The sequence below is a fragment of the Nomascus leucogenys genome, chromosome 12, assembly GCF_006542625.1.
Source record: "Nomascus leucogenys isolate Asia chromosome 12, Asia_NLE_v1, whole genome shotgun sequence".
NCBI classification, from domain to species: domain Eukaryota; kingdom Metazoa; phylum Chordata; class Mammalia; order Primates; family Hylobatidae; genus Nomascus; species Nomascus leucogenys.
In genome coordinates, this window is record NC_044392.1 from 41730309 (window position 1) to 41750052 (window position 19744).

The 19744-nt window shown below is 40.5% G+C and overlaps 1 pseudogene; it reads right to left on the reverse strand.

The window, feature by feature from the left end:
• Positions 1-668: 668 nt before the first annotated feature.
• On the reverse strand, positions 669-1043 carry LOC100592721 (annotated as a pseudogene).
• Between the last annotated feature and the right edge of the window lie 18701 nt (positions 1044-19744).

A 19744-nucleotide genomic window follows, 5' to 3' on the forward strand; every position in this document is an offset into this window, starting at 1 on the left:
AACTACTGTCTATGCTAGTGATGTAATTTTATTGTCACTAACAAGAAATGGCCTCTTTATCTTACTGGAAAATAGAGTGGCTTGAATTCAACTTTTCTATATTCAAAATCATCATTTTTGGCAGATAGTATTTGTAATTTAATTGGCTTATATCTAATGATTATATATAGCTGGCCGACTCTTTCAGCCACTTAAGGGTACGTTTTGCAACTATTTTTCTCTGATGGTTTCAGTAGCAAATGACGCTACTTAAAAGTAGATATTCCTTGGGCATGTTATGGACATTTGTTTGTTTATTTCTGGGGCTTGGGAGATTAGTAAAATCTATTTCAATTTTTTTTCAGATATAAATCATAGCGTCCATGCTTACTCAGTAAATGTTGAATTAAAGAGGGAGGGAATGAACTTTGTAGCTTTGATTTTATTTTTCTTCCCCCAAATGTTTTGAGAAGACAGTGTGTGAAAGTCTGGGGAAACTTTTGCCCTTACCGACAGGTCCTTCACTGAAAACCCCACATGGAGGCAAGGTGGCCAGCCATTTGGGTCTTGGTTAGGAGCCTTCATTTTTTGTCTTTCTTTTTTTATTTTTATTTAAAAAATTTTTAATGACCAAAACAAAACATCTAAAACCACAGCTTCTGGAAGAGCCACTTGTTCTTGCCCATCTTTTACCTCTCTTTGAATTTGACTTTGGCCTTCCTTTGGGCCTTGTGTTTAAGGGCAGGGTCTCTGAAGACATCCTTGTTGATGACAGTTTTGTCCAAGGGGGTATCCACAGAGTGCCTTGTGGGCATGAGGTGATCGTAGTTATAAACTTTCACAAAAGACTTGATCTTTGACCTCTGGGTGCTCTTCTTGCCCATGGCAGCTGTCACCTTGCAAGGATAACAGTCAATTCCAGCCACCAGAGAACAGCTGTCAGGGCATTCTAAGGTGCCATCATCAGTGTTCTTCACGATGATGGTTTTGCATCCAGAGTAGCATCCGGTGTAATGTCCGGCCTGGACCAACACTACTTTCCCAGGTTTTATGAGCTTGCCCATTTTGACAGCAACCACCCAGGCCTACCTTTGTCTTCTTTAAGGGAAGTGAATCTACCTCCTACTTGGTTGATTTTTAAGGCATATGGACTATCTTTTTTTAGCAACACAGATTTTATGCAGTTCATAGTCTTGTCAAATGTTACAATTTGGACATCTCTTTTGCCCATTTCCTACCAAAAGCTTAATTAGAAGACTTAGCAGTTCTAATCGACAGCTGAATATATAGTTTTTTTTTTCTTTTTAGAGGCAAGGTCTTGCTCCGCCACCAGGCTGGAGTGCAGTGACATGATCGTAGCTCACTGTAACCTTGAATTTGTGGGCTCAAGTAATGCTCCCTACACCTCAGCCTCCATTAAGGGTATATTGTTCTTTCATTATCCTAGATAAGTGTTGCTCGATAGAACTTTCTGCATTGATGGAAATGTTCTGTAATTGTGTGTCCATCGTTAATAGTCACTAGCCATGTGTGGCTATTGAGCATTTGAAACAAAATAATGGTACTGAAAATGTTTTATTTAATTTTAATGAAGTTTAAATAGCCACTCATGCCAGTGGCTTCCATACTGAACAGCACAACTCTGTAATTCTAAATTTTATCCCTGAATCAAGCTGAAGTATTTCTTCTTTGGCTGTTAAAACAAAATAATGGTACTGAAAATGTTTTATTTAATTTTAATGAAGTTTAAATAGCCACTCGTGCCAGTGGCTTCCATATTGAACAGCACAACTCTGTAATTCTAAATTTTATCCCTGAATCAAGCTGAAGTATTTCTTCTTTGGTTTTCAAAAGAATAGCATTTATTGAATAGCAAATTTCTATTTTTTCCTTAATCATGGTTTTAAAACATATTCTCACATTCTTGGACACTCCCCCATCAAAAGATAGAGACTAAAATACCCTTCCTTTGAATATAGGTTGGTCTTAGTGGCTTGATTCTGGCAAATAGGATGTGTTAGAAGTGATACTGCGTGATTTTTGAGGCTAGCTCATAAAAGGTGCTAAAGTTGGCTTGGCTGTCTCCCTTTCAGCACTTGAGCTTCCATGTAAGAGTTCTAGCTGCTCTAACACTGCCATGCTGGAGTCACATGTAGAGACCTCCGAGAGATATCCGAAGAGGACCAACTGTTCTAGCCTCCAGCTGTTTGAATCTTCCTAGCTTAGGCTCCAGCTTACTTCAGACCCAGTCACTTTGTGACTACATTTCTGTAAGAGACTCTAAGTGAGAATTCGTTAGCTCAGCCCCTCTATCCCCAGCAAGATAATAATACACAATGCTGTCACTTTAAGCCACTATTCTGGTGTTGCGCAGTGATAGATAACTGGAACACTCTTGTAAAAGGATACTGCAGGAAATAGTTCTATGAAACTTTCTGGCGTATTCATTGTTGGGATTTTTGAGTACAAAGTTTGCTACATCAATTTCTTTTGAATTTTAATAACAGGAAAATCTGTATTTTCTTGAGCAATCGATAGACTTTTATTTTAATACATTTTTGCTTTGGTTGCTAGGAAGCTCACAGCTAAATTTATGTCCCACTTCATAAGTAAATAGGACCATCAATAATTTATTCTGTGTGTTTGCTTTTTATTTGGGCTTATCTTACTGTTTTTTAAAAATTTACCTTTTTCCTTTTTAAAGACCTTAATACAGTATATATTTTGTCAATCCATTTCCAAAATTGAATGCAAATAATATTGGGCTTTTGCTGAACCAGTGTGAGCTGTAAGATCATCCAGTAGATTAGCAATGATGGCTGAGAGAGCTCTGGAATTTTATAACTCTTCAATGACCTTATTTTATAGGAAGACAATAAGGCTCTGAAAACTGAAGTGACTGCTGAAGTATACACAGTTAGTGAGCAGCAAAATCTCAGCCTAGGAGAAGCTGTGTCTTACTCCTCATTCAACCATATAGTACCCATTGGTCAGACACTGATTCTTTATTAAGTTTCAGCTCTGGGTCTGCTTGCTTGAGGATGGGATGGTGGTACAAAGATAAATAAGACTCAGCTAAGGAATTGAATCTCCAGATTATGCCTGGTGGGATATAGTACAGGTGTTTAAATATAAAGTAATATGTAACATAAAAGAGGCACAAGTGAAGCTTTTTGAATGTTCAGAGGAATGAGAGATCACTTCCAACTGGGCGCTCACAAAAGCTTCAGGAAAAAGTGATGCTGAGTTAGGCCTGAAAGGATGGACATGCTTCACACGTGCAGGTACTAGGAGAGATGATGGGGTGAAGCAAGAGAGGATTAGCAGCCATGAGCTGAATACTGGGAATTTTAGGCCCTGTGGCATTTGGTGGGGATGATATTTTGAGCAGGAGGATTGTGCCACATCTCAAATTACACTGGCAAGTAGTTGCTTACTATTCTGTTTATGAGATCAACCCTGCCAAGGGCATGTGACCTGCAAGTGTGGATGGGAAGGATGAGATAGATAGATAGATAGATAGATAGATAGATAGATAGATAGATAGATAGATAGAATGCTAACTAAAGCTTCTACATAGCTGACTGCTCAGAAAACCCAATACATGGGGCTATGTTCTGAAGTAACTGCCTAAAACCTTTATCAACAAATAGTTTTTAGACTTTGGTATGGAGGAGAAAATTCTGGAAGAGAATCTACAACATTTCACAACACTGCAAACAGGGGGCATTTCAGGACATTCCTGAGGAACACAGCAGCATGCTCAGCTTCCTCTTAGATGGCCTTGCATTTCTTACAGCCTCCTTGTGACCACAGGAGCCTGGTGATCCATGGAGCAGTAAGCCCAGCAAAGCCTAAGAGTTGGGCTCTGGAGGGACAGGTCTGCTGTTCTTTGTAGAGATTGATGGATTTGTTACAATTAGTAATAGGTGGCTTTCCTGAAATTCTGCAGTTACCTCTTGAAATAGGGAAACCTCTGATCACATGGGTAGGATATTGCTAAAGAGGTGAAAACTTACTTGGGCCATTTAAACAGGTTCCTGCCAGTTTCCTATAAATGAAAGTTTAAATAATCCTCCTTTCTCAGTTAGGAAGAAAATCAATATCTGATTACAGCAGAATTCAATGCTATTCTGCCTGATTCTTCTAGGCTTACAAAACCCACAGAAGGCAGGAGCTCAGATGGATGAACTATGGTGTCCTGACTCAGAATGCAACTTCTCTTCTGTTTTCCATAGAGTGTTTCCAACAGTGTAAATCAACAATAATCATAGTTGCTATGTTAGTGTTGTACAATGCTGTACAGGTGATAACTTACTTTCACAAACACGTCTTATCTAATCTTCATAAAAATTCAATGAGGTGAATATTGCTCTCCTACTTTTACAGAGGAGAAAACTGAGGCACAGGTAACTAAAGCAAATTACCCTAGATCTTTGGATGAGCATGTATTAGTGATTAGGGTTTATGTCTGGTCTTAGGAGTAGAAATTCATTTGTGCTCTTGAGCAAGGTCCAAAGATGAGAGACAGGATTGGGAACTGTAAGCGTAAGGGTGAGTTCAGAGCTGCATTGGGCAAACATCTGATCATCTAGGGATAGGCTGTGCCCACACAGGGACAATCTTTTACCAGTCTTCTCTCTGCTTGGGAAGGTAATCAGTGGCAGAGACCCTCACATCTGGGAGTGACTAAAGTTATATGTTCAAATCTTTCATTTTTTTCAAATGAGGAAGCTGAGGTTGAGTGAAGTTAGGTGGCTTGCAAAGACTCACACAACTAACTGGTGATGAAAATGGGATCATTACCCAGTTTTCTACTCTTACACTGGAATTTCTGCCACTGCACCTAGATGCTCTTCCTGCTTTACTCTCTCTTCTTTCGATTAGATAGAAGTGTGTTTACAATGTAGAGTGATTGGGCATTTGTTAGGTAAGTGGAATAAAAGTAACAGTTGCTACTATTCATTGAACACCTATGATGTGCTACACTGTGTACTAGATACTTATCATGCATAATTTTTCATCTTCACAAGAACTCTGCAAAGTCTCTCTCTTTCTCTCTCACTTCTCACTTTCTCTCATTTTCGAGACAGAGTCTCACTGGAGTGCAGTGGCATGATCTTGGCTCACTGTAACCTCCACCTCCTGGGTTCAAGCTATTCTCCTGCCTCAGCCTCCCAAGTAGCTGAGATTACAGGCGCCCCCCACCATGCCCAGCTAATTTTTTTTTTTTTTGTACTTTTAGTAGAGATGGGGTTTCACCATGTTGGCCAGGCTGGTTTCAAACTCCTGACGTCAAGTGATCTGCCCACCTTGGCTTCCCAAAGTGCTGGGATTACAGGCATGAGCCACTGCGCCTGGCCCTGTGAAGTCTGTATTTTTATCTCTGTGAGCTTACTGGGACCAGTGATGAGGAGGGACTTGCCAAGACAATTTCGAGCCCATGCTCTTTTTGTTGTGTAGCGTGGCCTCTGCAATAATTTATCTTTTGTCCTAGAAAACAGAAATATTTGAATTTTTTATGTGGTCAAATATCACTTGTTGGAAATCATTAAAATTCAAATTGTCTGCATTTATTCCTAGAACTATACCTGATTAAAAAGGGAGATAAGGGAGATGAATCAGTTATCACCTTTAAACAGAGTCTTTAGAAGTCTTGATTAATAAGTACGTTTCAACGTGTAGGAAAACCAACATTTTTTTTACAACTATGATTCAAGTTGTGTGCTTAAGTAATTTTTTTTTTAAAAGAGAGATGTTTTGTTTTTAACCCTTATTCCTCTAGCATGCCGGCACAGAGTTCTAGAGGCACTTTTGTATTAATTAGTTCTTTCCTTCAAATTCAAATACCTTTAGAATAGCTAAGGATATATATCATTTAAACTCAGAGTTTGATACACTTGCTTCCTCTTAGCATCTGTGATAAGCTGTCCAAATTGAAAAAAAAAAAAGAAGCATTATTTTTTCTTTCTTTCACTTGAAAGACTTTAGGAAATGGGAAAGTCTGAGAACTATGCCTCCTAGGAAGGATTTGGATCACCGATGGGCAGTATGAAATTTTTTGGGCTTGGGAACCAGAAGGGAAAGGGTGCCAGGAGGTGGAAAAATGGTACTGACAGGGATGTGGCTGTTCCTGGCCAGTGTGCTCTGAAATCCTGATGTGACATAGGTGGCTAATTACTGCACTGTCCAGAGGTGTCATGATGCGTCTTTCAGCATGATTCCGGACACGGCGCCTCTGTCATTTGACTCCACTCTTTTAACATGGATCCTCAGCTTCCACCCACATAACCTTTCTTGGTCACATCTCCCACAGAAATGAAGGAAGAGCCTTGTACCCTGAAACAGCAGGGACTTTTGTGAAGTTCATTATGATGGTGCTTTTTAATTGGCTGTCTTGGCCTTTTACTTGTTTTCTGACCCTTGGACTTGCATTGCTCCCTGGTGCCTGTGGGTTTCCTGGTTTCTAACTGCTGGCTTGGTTTTTAACCTACACACTTAACCTGGACTCCTGATATGCATGTGATTTCTGACCTCTCATTTGGCTTGGAGCCTTATTGACTTTTCCTGTTCCCAGTCCTGCCTGTAATTCTTAGACTTGTTGTATTTTTCTACCTGGCTTCCCACCTTGGCTCTGGGACTCTTTGTCAACACCAGTCTTGATCCGATAGAGAGACCCGATCTCATTGGGCAACCAGGTAAACAAGAGGACTGGTGAAGGGGTTGACAAACTCACATCTTCATCTAGCATTTGGCACAATTCTCATGGCCTTTCTGATCATGGAGTTGACTTTATGTAATAAGAGTTCAAAGAAGGCTTGAACAGAAAAAAATTTTGTAAACAAGAGACAGTAATTGTTATACTTTCCAGTTGTTGAGTTAGCTACACCTCTGTAAATTGTAACATAGAGTTCCAAATTTACATTGAATTCCTGTGGTGTCCTAAAATTGGGGTCAGTCTACCTTTCCAAAGAAGACCAGACATATTTCTGTGACACAGGATCTTTTATATAGGATTCACGGGTAATAATTTCTGCTGCTCCTTCCTTATTCCAAAAGTGAACAAAAGTCAGTTTTTCACACAGGTAAAGTTACTAAAATTGTGGTAGGTAAAGTTACTAAAGCTGTAGTAACTTTACCTGTGTGAAATCCTAACTTATCTCAATAGGATATTATTAAAGGAAGGAGAATTTCCACATTCAAGATAACTAATCCAAATCAAGATCTTCAGTTGGGAAAACCAGACTCAATAATTTCAGATCCTGGCATAGCTCTGGCATGTTGTCTTGCAGGTATGTTGAGAGTATACAACTATGGGTAACCTCTTGGGCAAAGGAGCTCAAGATTAATTTCTTGTCATTTTCCACAAATGTATCAATGCATCTACAAAGTAAAATGGGATGTATTCTCAAATGTCAGTTCTTTAGAACCACTGTGCTTAAGAATTCAGGTTGAGTTTATTTCTAGAATTTTAACTGATCATGACAGATAAGTCTATGGGTTATCGTCATCTCTTAGAAGCTCATGATGATTTTAAGGGCGTGTTGTAGGCCGGGCGCGGTGGCTCATGCCTGTAATCCCAGCACTTTGGGAGGCCGAGGCGGGTGGATCACGAGGTCAGGAGATCGAGCATCCTGGCTAACACGGTGAAACCCTGTCTCTACTAAAAATACAAAAAATTAGCCGGGTGAGGTGGCGGGCGCCTGTAGTCCCAGCTACTTGGGAGGCTGAGGCAGGAGAATGGGGTGAACCCCGGGGGGCAGAGCCTGCAGTGAGCCGAGATTACGCCACTGCACTCCAGCCTGGGTGAAAGAGCGAGACTCCGTCTCAAAAAAAAAAAAAAAAAAAAAGGGCGTGTTGTAACCACTTCTGTGACCAAAATCAAGCAATTTCAGGTGTGGCCCATAAGTAGTTAATTCCACAATGTTGCATTTTCTAATGCTCCACTTGCAGCAGATTTGTGAGCTGTAGGGTTTGGTGGGGTTGGGAGTGTTGACCTCAGGAAGGATTTGGGACAGTGCTTGGCAATCACGTGACACACCAGCTATTCCTTCCCATCATTAACTTGGCATTGACTGGACAAGCAACAGGGCACCATTCCAGGTGTGTGTTGAAATTCTCTGGTGTCCTTTGAAATCCTAAGCAACAATTTCCTCCCATTGTGCAACTCAAGAACTCTGATAAACAGTGTTTGGCATTCTGTTCCTGGAAATGTCTCTTACAGAGGCCACCTATAGGTGTTCTAGAGTTGACTGAGGGACAATCAGTGTTGGATGATGCCACAGAGGCTACCAACTAAGTCTGTGTGGCAATAAAACACATCCTGTATAAGCAGAGACAGAGATGAGCAGGGGAAAATCCAAGCAGGATGTAGAAACAAATTAAAGGGTGTATCACTCAGGCAACCAAAGTCATGGAGAGCAGAACAGAGAACCAAGAAAAGAGTTCCTGATAAACCAATGCACTAATTGGAAGTGTTTGTGGTGATGTGAAGAAGGCCTCTGGAGGCCTCCAGGGTGAGTTAAGGCAAGGAATCAACATGTCAAGGTAATTTGTTAGCAGTACTGGCTTTGGGTTAAGGTGTATAAACCTGCCTGCTGTGATGTATGAAGCCTGCTAACTGGAGGAAACTTGGCCATAGAAGGACAGCAGCAAAGTGGCGCCTGCTTGGAACTGACAAGAGGAACCACCTGTACCTGTATCTGTACCTGTATCATCTGCCCCATGAAGGCGGGCCCTAATTACAAACCACTTATCTAGATGGAGGGGTGGGCATGGCCTGTCTCTACGACCACAGGGTATTTCCAAGTTTCCCTGATCTTGCTGAGTAGTTCTTATGAAAGGATGCTCTCAAAGAGCTGCAAAAGAGAAATAAAGGCTTTAATGAACGTGCATTTCTACAGGCCAAGCAGACCTAATTTGCCCTCTGAATTCACACCAGCTGTGCACACCCCTCACCAACTCATTCAGACCATACTGGTTGTGCACACTTTTCACGATCTCATTGACCCTGCAGTGACTCTGCTTTACACTTGAATGAACCCACGAACTCAGACTGACTGTGCACAGCCTGACCTTCCCATTGAGCCCCCATAGGTTATACATCGCACACCACATAGTCACTCTCACAGTTGGCTCTGTACATTTCTCACTCTTCTGCTAAGCTCACACCCTTCACCATCTTAGTGATTTCATATCCACTCTGCACAGAGCTCAGCTGAGATCACATGGCCCACCGCATTGACTTCACACAGATACAATGCTATGACATCACCCACTCTTTGGCCACTCAATATCTGTTTTTTTATTCTTCCTAGAAATAAACCCTGGTTTTGCTTTAGGCACAGCTAAGAGACAACATTTCCTAGCCTCCCTTGCATTCTTATAACATTTTGTTATATGATTAAGTTCTAGCGCATTCTTATAACATTTTGTTATATGATTAAGTTCTAGCTAATGAGATTTGAACAGACGGGTTTGGGTGAGATTTCTGAGGGTGTTCCTTGAAGTGAGAAAAAATTCTGGGGTCTAATCTTTTGACCTTAGTCTTTCCATTTTCCCTCCCCCACCAGCCCCTTTAGTTTTGAAAACAGATAGGTTGGTGAGATTTCATCAGTCATCTTGTGACTTTGAGAATGGAAGCCACTTAATAAGAATGGTTGGTCCATAAGTTGGAGGGGACCTGAGATCTTGATAACTTTATGGGGCAACAAAACCACTTCCTGGGCCTTCTATCTTGACTTCTTTTATGGAAGAAGATGAGCCCCTAGTTCTGCTTAAGCCACTGTATTTGGATCTCTGATACTACCGGTGAATGCAATTCTGTTTTTTTTTTTTTTTTTTTTTGAGATGGAGTTTCACCCTTGTTGCCCAGGCTGTAGTGCAATGGTGTGATCTCGGCTCACTGCAACCTCCGCCTACCGGGTTCAAGAGATTCTCCTGCCTCAGCCTCCCGAGTAGCTGGGATTACAGGCATGCACCACCACATGTGACTAATTTTGTATTTTTAGTAGAGACAGGCTTTCTCCATGTTGGTCAGGCTGGTCTTGAACTCCTGACCTCATGTGATCCACCTGCCTCGGCCTCCCAAAGTGCTGGGATTACAGGCATGAGCCACCGCACCTGGCCAGGTGAATGCAATTCTTACTGGCGCAACCCCTCACCATTCTACTGAGGTCACCCTGACTATGCGTGTGCTTGTCATCCCCTCAGTCTATGTGTACTCTGTATATTGTCATTTGACTGGGATGGTGCATATGTGGAACAGCTGTCTTTTACTTTTTTAAATGCTAAGAATAGCCTCTGAACTTTTCTTTTGACTTAGTCATATAAAGTAAGATGGATCAGACTCTCTGAGGTACATAAATCACATTCTGTAAATGTTAATGGGGAGAGACTACCCAGTACAACGCAAGTTGTACACAGGAATCAACACTCAGGTGGTGCAGAGAGATGTTAGGATCAGTGGTTCTTCCTTCCCTGAGTCAGCACCAAATCATGTCATGATGATTACTTGTGCATCACGGAGGCTGGGATAGGGTCTTCAGTGGCAAACGTTGCCATTCCTTTGTGTAAATCTGAGTCTCACCCACTACACTTACCAAAATACTGTATTTGAAAAAAATTTGCACATTAATATATTTTCCTTACCTTGCACTTTTCCCTCTAAAAATCAAAAGGAATAAAACTCAAGGTAGGGAGATAGCAACTGGAAAGCAGGAAGTAGAAAGATGGGCTCACATGAGGGCTGCCCAGTACAGGAATACGGTGTAAATGGTGCCCCCTGAGGGTGCAAAGTAGTGTTCCAGCTTATTCCCACCTCCACCTCATCTTCCATCCCAGCTGCTGTCAGAGTCTTTGGACATGGCTGTGGTGACTCTGGCTCCAGTGCCTCCTTATCCTTTTAGCCCATTCCCCGGTGTTAGCATGGTGGAACAGAGGGAGGGGTCCTATCGAAGGACAAGTTTTCAGGTAAATGGTTACCACAGCAAGGACTCTTTAGGATGCAAAAAACAATCTTGAGAAGAGTGTGCTTGAAATCTTTAGATAGGAAGCTGATACCTGGGCATAAAAATCACCTTTTCTTGTTTCATCACAACTAAGAGGCATGACTTAAAATCTTTAAGAGTAGATTTAGTATAAAAATGAAATGATATTATGTGAAACAAGGCATTCTTAGGTTCCTGGACTCTGCACTTCTAGGCCTCTGCCCTTCTTAACTAGTTGAGGTACCAGAGGAACCATAGGATGTAACGCAATGACCCCTTTTATAAGACTCTTGATGACCGGCTATGACTGGCAGGTGGGGGCCTGTGACTCTTTGGCAGCCTCAAGGTGGTTCGTCATACTTGGGGCTCAGAGGAAGTCACATATGTGAGTCACAGTCACCCCCTATTCTGTTCTTTATGGATTCTACTTGGATTGGCATTCACACAGCTATCATTTCTCTAATAAATAACCTGTGCTAATTTTTCAGTGATGGACTTCACATCTCCTTAACCTCTTTAGTCCTACTTTCTGCCCACTTTGCCTATTGCAGCCTTTGTGTATTATTTTTATCATTTTTATTTTCATGTCGTACTCTATAATAAAGAAGCTGCTGCTTCAGTCTTCATTCTTTCCAGTCTGTCCCATATTGTCACCTGTGGGTAAGAACAAGTCACTTAGCCCATTGAGCTCCAGTTTCCTCATCTGTAAAATGAAGGTAAAGCGTGGCCTGAGGACAAGTAGCTCAAGTAAGTCACCAGCTGATAAGTGATTAAGTCCAGGCCTGCCTCCAGGTCTCCTGTTCCCCTCTCCAGTCTTTCCTATGACACCAACAACTCACAGCTTGTTGTGAAATCACATTAGATAATGTGCTGAAAGGCATTTATGCTCTGAAAAGTGACATAAAGATCTTTGCAATTATTGCTAGGGATTTATGCTCCTTAACAATCCTAGTGACAGAGTGAGGCCTCTGCTCTTAGAGAAAATTACTTTCACTGTTCTGTTTCTCCCACAAACCTCAGGGGAATGGCTTTCATCTTTGTAAAGAGTCAACTAAGACTTAAGAGACTTTAAGCTACAATTGAAGAAGCTGCTGTTGGCATTTCCCAGTGTCTGAATCTTCTCCGATCTCACCGTGAGCTGGAGTTTGTTCTCCTTTGCCACCAGGGACCACAGTAATAATGGCATCGCCTTTAGATATTCTTTCTCTCTCTCTCCCCCTGTCAAGAGTCACAAGGCTTCCATACTCATATTTTATATCTATATGGCTCAGAGCCAAGCTCAGATATTGTTGATTTCTGATGAATGAAAGCCCCCCCAGGGAGGAAGATCCTGAAGAAAGAATAGTTTGGGCCAGGTGCAGTGGCTCACGCCTGTAATCCCAGCACTTTGGGAGGCTGAGGCAGGCAGATTACTTGAGGTCAGGAGTTTAAGACCAGCCTGGCCAACATGGCAAAACCCCGTCTCTACTAAAAGTACAAAAATTAGCCGAGTGTGGTAGCAGGCACCTATAATCCCAGCTACTCAGGAGGCTGAGGCAGGAGAATGGCTTGAGCCCAAGAGGCAAAGGTTGCGGTGAGCTGAGATCACGCCACTGCACTCCAGCCTGGGTGACAGAGCGAGACTCCATCTCAAAAAAAAAAAAAAAAAAAAATTTGAAGAGACAGAGGCAAAGATGATCTTAGAAACAGCACTCCTTCAGTGGGGACTTCATGAAGAACTAGTTTATGGAAGGAGATAATGTAGATACTAGCAGGAGAGGCACTGTGTTGTCACAGAGGAATTAACACTATCCATGTGGTGGCGCCTTCAGTCCTCGTGTCCTGGGCTGGTGGGTGCTGATGAAGTATTTCCCAAACCCCAGATGTGGCACTGGGGTCCACAGCAGGGTCCCCATGGTGCCTCTTGGGGATGCCCCTCCTATTTGTCTCAGGTCCTGGCACTATACTAGTGCAGTCTACACGGAGGCGCTGGCTCTTTCTGCTCTCTTTCTATCTGACCCAGGAACACTTCGGCGGATCTAAGCAAGTTCTTGAGAGGAATGAGCTTCATTAAGAGGGTTTGGCCAGTAGAAATAAGAAAATTGTAGGATTTTTAAAACCAAAGAAGTCCTCAGAAACCTTATAATTGAAAGCTCTTGTTTTATAGAAGACAACAGAGGCTGAGAGAGGTTAAGTGACTTGTTGAGGGTTTTGCAGCAAAACAGTACCTGTGTGAGGATAATAATGCAGGTTTCTTGATTTCTAATTAAGTGCTCTTTCCTACTGAATCTTTTTGTAATCAGGAGGAAGACAGGCTTTTGATGATTATAAGAGGGTTAGGGCAAATTCAAGAATTACCTGATTTATTATCTGGCAGTAGTAGCCATTTTAAAAGAAAATGGCTCTGAGGTAGTTTTCAAAAATGATCAGGGTCACAAAAATGCACATATAAATTGTAATGTCCCTGTCTACCTCTCCCAGTGCTCTTCATTTCTCTTCCTGTTTATGATCTCACCTTCTTAATAAACTGAAGAGCACAAGGAAATACCCATAAGAAACTTCCTTGCATGATGACCTTTCTTCTCCTTTTATTTTGGTTCATAGACATGGGTTCTAACGAAAGCTCAGAAAGGAAGATAATAGTAAGGCACATTATCTTAATCTCTGCTGACTGATTTCCTTTGTGGCCGGGGAATATGGGCCTGGGCTTATTTCCAAGGCTATGTGTAACCAAGAGCTAGAAATGGAAATCTTAGCATGTGTTCAACAGTTTTCTTCTTTTATTTTTAAGTATAATCTATTTAAAAGTATAATTCAAATAAATTCAACTGGCATACAAAGTTATAATATTAATGCACATTTTCACCCAGTAGTGTATTGAAGGTGACCCATACGGGCTCACAAGAATGAATTGTTATTCAGTAATTATTAGGAGCCTGTTAAATCATCTGTGGGTTGAAATCAGACATAGTGGTATAGAGCATTTACACCATGGAAATCAGTAAATGCTATAAATCAGGGCCTTTTTTTTTTTTAAATCAGTGAGCCAGCTTGCCAGTACAATACATTTGGCATGAGAGAATTTCCACTGCTCAGAAGTAATCACTGTTAATTTTCGATGTAAACGTCTAGAAAAATGATTATTTACATACTAGTACATATACACGTATTATTTATTTTTTTATTTTTTTATTTTTTTTGAGACGGAGTCTCGCTCTGTCGCCCAGGCGGGAGTGCAGTGGCGCGAACGTATTATTTTAATTCATTTATAGAAAAGAATCATGTTTTAGAAAGTGTCTTGAGATCTTTCCATGTCAACACATGTAGGTCTAATTCACTATTTAAAATTATTGTATAGTAAGTTATTATATGCTATGCCATAATTTATTTAACCAATTTCTTAATGATGAATGTCCTTCTTTGAGTTTCTACAAAAGTAGGCCCTGAGACATGGGCTTGGGTAAAGTTTATTTTAATTTATTTTATTAATTATTTGTTTATTTTGAGATGGAGTTTCACTCTTGTTGCCCAGGCTGGAGTGCAATGGTGCGATCTTGGCTCACTGCAACCTCTGCCTCCCGGGTTCAAGCAATTCTCCTGTCTCAGCCTCCTGAGTAGCTGAGATTACAGGTGCATGCCACCACTCCCAGCTAATTTTTGTATTTTTAGTAGAGATGGGGTTTCATCATATTGGTCAGGCTGGTCTCGAACTCCTGAGCTCAGGTGATCCGCCCACCTCGGCCTCGGAAAGTGCTGAGATTACAGGCATGAGCCACTGTGCCCTGCCAGACAGTTTATTTGGCCTGAGAACCCAGGAAGCACAAGTGAGACATTGAGTAAAGTGAGACAGGGAATTTTGCTTCTCTAAATCAGGGTCCAAATAAGGTCCTCACCTTTCATAGGTTTGTATGTCTCCTAAATCACCTTTAATTTACTCCCCATTTGTCACTTATTTTCCTTGAAATTTATGGAGGAAACTGGGTCATTTTACTGATTGGATCTCCATGACATCATTTAACATGCTCCAATAAATTATCGTTGAATCTCAAAGTAAAATTTTTCCTAGTTCAATAAACGTAATAAAATAATGATATTGATTGTTAAGCTCCATTTATTTTTATTCACACCATTTTTATAGTAGCTTTTATGTTTAGAACAGTTTTAGATTTACACAAAAATTGAGAACTTAGTACAGAGAGTTCCCACATACCCCCTCAGCCTCTCCTTCTGACAATTTCACCTCTCCTGAACATTTTACTTTAGTATGGTACATCTGTTACAGTGAGTGAATCAAAACTGATACAATGTTATGAACTAAAGTCTGTAGTTTATTCAGATTTCCTTAGTTTTTACCTAATATCCCTTTTCTGTTCCAGAATGACATTCAGGATACTACATTACATGTAGTTGTCAAGTTTCCTTAAGCCTCTCTTGGCGGTGACTGTTTTTCAGACTTTCCCGGATGACCTTGGTGGTTTTTTTTTTTTCTTTTCTTTTTTTTTTGAGACAGAGTCTCGCTCTGTTACCCAGGCTGGAGTGCAGTGGCACAATCTCAGCTCACTGCAACTTCCGCCTCCTGGATTCAAGCAATTCTTTTGCCTCAGCCTCCCAAGTAGCTGGGACTACAGGCACATGCCACCATGCCCAGCTAATTTTTAGTACAGATAGGTTTTCACTATATTGGCCAGGCTGGTCTCAAACTCTTGACCTCAAGATCCACCCGCCTCGGCCTCCCAAAGTGTTGGGATTACAGGCGTGAGCCACAGCTTCCAGCCAACCTTGGTGGTTTTAAAGAATACTGGTCAGGTAGGTTGTAGGACATCCTCCTACTGGGATTTACCTTATGTTTTTCTTATGATTAGACTTGGGTAAGGGTTTCTAGTAGGAAGATACAGAGGTAAATGCCATTTTCATCACATGACATCAAAAGGACAACCTATCAGCATGGTTTGTGACTGTTGATGTTGACCCTGACCACCTGGTTTAGATATTTGTCAGGTCTCTCTACTCTAAAGTTCTTCTTCCCACCCCTCTTTTCCTTACTTCTGCACTCCTTGGAAGAATGTCCATGTGTGCAGCTCACATCTAAGGAACGGGAGTTTCCTCTCCTTGCTAACTGACCCTCCTTGGAGATTAAGTGTGTACATAAATTATTTGGAGCCTTGTACTGGATATTTGTCTCTTCTCTCCATTTGTTTATTCAATCATGTATTTATATCAATACTGACCATGGATATTTATATGTTGGATTATAATTAAATAGTACTTTATTTCACCTCACTTAGTTTTGGTTAGTGGGAGATCTTTTCGTTGACTTATCCCTTTGATAAACCCTACCAATGCAGATTTTTGTTTTGTTTTTTTGAATATGTCCTCTATTTCTGGGCTCCGTTGGTTTTAAGGAATAGAAACTTATTCCATTTATCTCATGTGATTGAGGGGGGAATATTAACTTTTATGGTAGGAAGTACATATTTACTTCTCTTTTGTGAAGGCTATCGTTGCTTGACTTTTTAAAATCACGGGAGTCAACAACATCCCGCCCTCCCTTTTAGAAATGTTTCTTCATTAACAATTGTTAATTGAGGCATCTAGTTTTTACTTTGGTCTTATTTTTCTAACCAAGGCTAAATTTAAAAAAAAGCGTGACTTATACTTTTATGTTTTCATACTGTTTCAGTGACGATGTAGCACTCTGATGGTTTTGGCTTTGTGTGTGTGTGTATGTGTGCCTGTGTATGCAGGCAGTTAGGTCTCAGTTCCCACTCCACACAAGGTCTTGTCTCCTACCCTTGAAGCCAAGACCTGGGCAAGTAAGATAACCCCATGCTCTTATTATCTTTCACTGTGGCTTTCCTGCTCATTTTTGTATTGTCTCTTGGGGCTTTCGTTTGCCGTTTTGTAGATTAACTATGCATTTAAAATTATGTTTGTTATTTTTTACCAGTACTTGTAAACCTTCTATAGTTTGAATTTTTCCAGTCTATTATATTGACAGAAATGAAAGTCCTGTTCTTTGCTTCCTTTTTTAAAATCCAATTTTTTATTTTGAGAAATAAAAAAATAAAAACTACAAAATATTATTTCAAATACATTTGGTCCTACACCCAGAACTGGAAACTCTTTGATTTATTCCATGAATATTTATGTGCCATACACTGTTCTAGAAACTCGGGAAAAATCAGCAAAGAAAACAAAAATCTCTCTTTCCATAAAGCTTATATTCTAGCAGAAGAAAAACACAATGAATAATAAACATAATATACAATTATATTATGTGGTCTGTAAAAGGGGGTAAATGCTCTGGAGAAATAAAAATGAAACAACTAGAGCAGGATTTGGGAATGAAGAGTGTGAAAAGAAGACTGACTTTTTTTTTCCTTTTAAAATAAGGTGATCCCCAACAATAGACAAGCAGAGAGCCAAATCATGAGTCAACTCCCATTCACAATTGCTACAAAGAGAATAAAATATCTAGGAATACAACTTATAATGGATGTGAAGAACCTCTTCAAGGAGAACTACAAACCACTGCTCAAGGTAATAAGAGAGGACACAAACAAATGGAAAAACATTCCATGCTCATGGATAGGAAGAATCAATATTGTGAAAATGGCCATACTGCCCAAAGTAATTTATAGATTCAATGCTATTCTCATCAAGCTACCAGTGACTTTCTTCACAGAATTAGAAAAAAACTACTTTAAATTTCATATGGAACCAAAAAAGAGCCTGTATAGCCAAGACAGTCCTATGCAAAAAGAACAAAGCTGGAGGCATCACGCTACCTGACTTCAAATTATACTACGAGGCTACAGTAACCAAAACAGCATGGTACTGGTAAAAAAACAGATATATGGACCAAGGGAGGAGAACAGAGACCTCAGAAATAACACCACACATCTACAACTATCTGATGTTTGACAGATCTGACAAAAACAAGCAATGGGGAAAGGATTCCCTGTTTAATAAATAGTACTGGGAAAACTGGCTAGCCATATGCAGAAAACTGAAGCTGGATCCCTTCCTTATACCTTTTACAAAAAATAATTCAAGATGGATTAAAGACTTAAATGTAAAGCTCAAAACCATAAAAATCCTAGAAGAAAACCTAGGTAATACCATTCAGGACATCGGGATGGGCAAAGACTTCATGACTAAAACACCAAAAGCAATTGCAACAAAAGCCAAAATTGACAAATGGGATCTAATCAAACTAAAGAGCTTCTGCACAGCAAAATAAATTATCATCAGGGTAAATAGGCAACCTACAGAATGGGAGAAAATTTTTGCAAGTTACCCGTCTGACAAAGGTCTAATATCCAAAATCTACAAGGAACTTAAACAAATTTACAAGAAAAAATTTAACGAACCCATCAAAAAGTGGGCAAAGGATATGAACAGACACTTCTCAAAAGAAGTCATTTATGCTGCCAACAAACACATGAATAAAAGCTCATCGTTGCTGGTCATTAGAGAAATACACATCAAAACCACAATGAGATACCATCTCATGCCAGTTAGAATGGCGATTATTAAAAAGTCAGGAAACAACAGATGCTGGAGAGGATGTGGAGAAATAGGAACACTTTTACACTGTTGGTGGGACTGTAAATTAGTTCAACCATTGTGGAAGACAGTGTGGTGACTCCTCAAGGATCTAGAACCAGAAATACCATTTGACCCAGCAATCCCATTACTGGGTATAAACCCGAAGGATTATTAATCATTCTACTAATAAAGACACATGCACATGTATGTTTACTGCAGCACTATTTACAATAGCAAAGACTTGGAGCCAACCCAAATGCTCATCAATGATAGACTGGATAAAGAAAATGTAACACATATACACCATGTAATACTATACAGCCATAAAAAAGAATGAGTTCATGTCCTTTGCAGGGACATGGATGAAGCTGGAAGTCATCATTCTCATCAAACTAACACAGGAACAGAAAACCAAACACTGCATGTTCTTACTCATAAGTGGGAACTGAACAATGAGAACACATGGACACAGCAAGGGGAAAATCACACACTGGGGCCTGTCAGGGGGTGGGGGGCAAGGGGAGGGAGAGCATTAGGACAAATACCTAATGCGCGTGGGACCTAAAACCTAGATGATGGGTTGACAGGTGCGGCAAACCAGCATGCACATGTATACCTATGTAACAAACCTGCACGTTCTGCACATGTATCCCAGAACTTAAAGTAAAATTAAAAAAAAAATAAGGTGGTTCTTGTAGGCCCCATTGAAACAATGACATTTGGGTAAAACTTGATGGAGATGAGGGAGTTGACCGGGTAGATTTCTTGGGGAAGAACATTCCAGGCAGGGGGAATAGCTAGTGCAAAGGCCTTAAGGTGGAAGTGTGCCTGATGAGTTTGAGGAAAAGCAAGAAAACCTGTGTCACTAGAGCAGATTAAGGGGAAAAATCCAGAGAAATGGGGCACAAGACGACAATAGAGGAAAGTCATGGATGGAATTGAAGGCCACTATAGAAGACTTTGGCTGAGTGACATGGAAGTCCTTGAAGGTAATTATTTTTTCCCCTAAGAATAATACAAAGAACTTTCTGTTTTATGAAGCATTTAAGGATAAGTTGCCAATGTGATACCCTATTACCTGTGCTGTGGTTTGAATGTATGTGTCCCCCCAATATTCATATGTTGGAATCTAAGACCCTGTCTGATAGTATTAAGAGGTTGGGCTTTTAGGAGGTGATTAAGTCATAAGGGTTCCATCCTCAGGAATGAGATTACTGACCTTATAAAAGGGGTCAAGAGAATTAGTT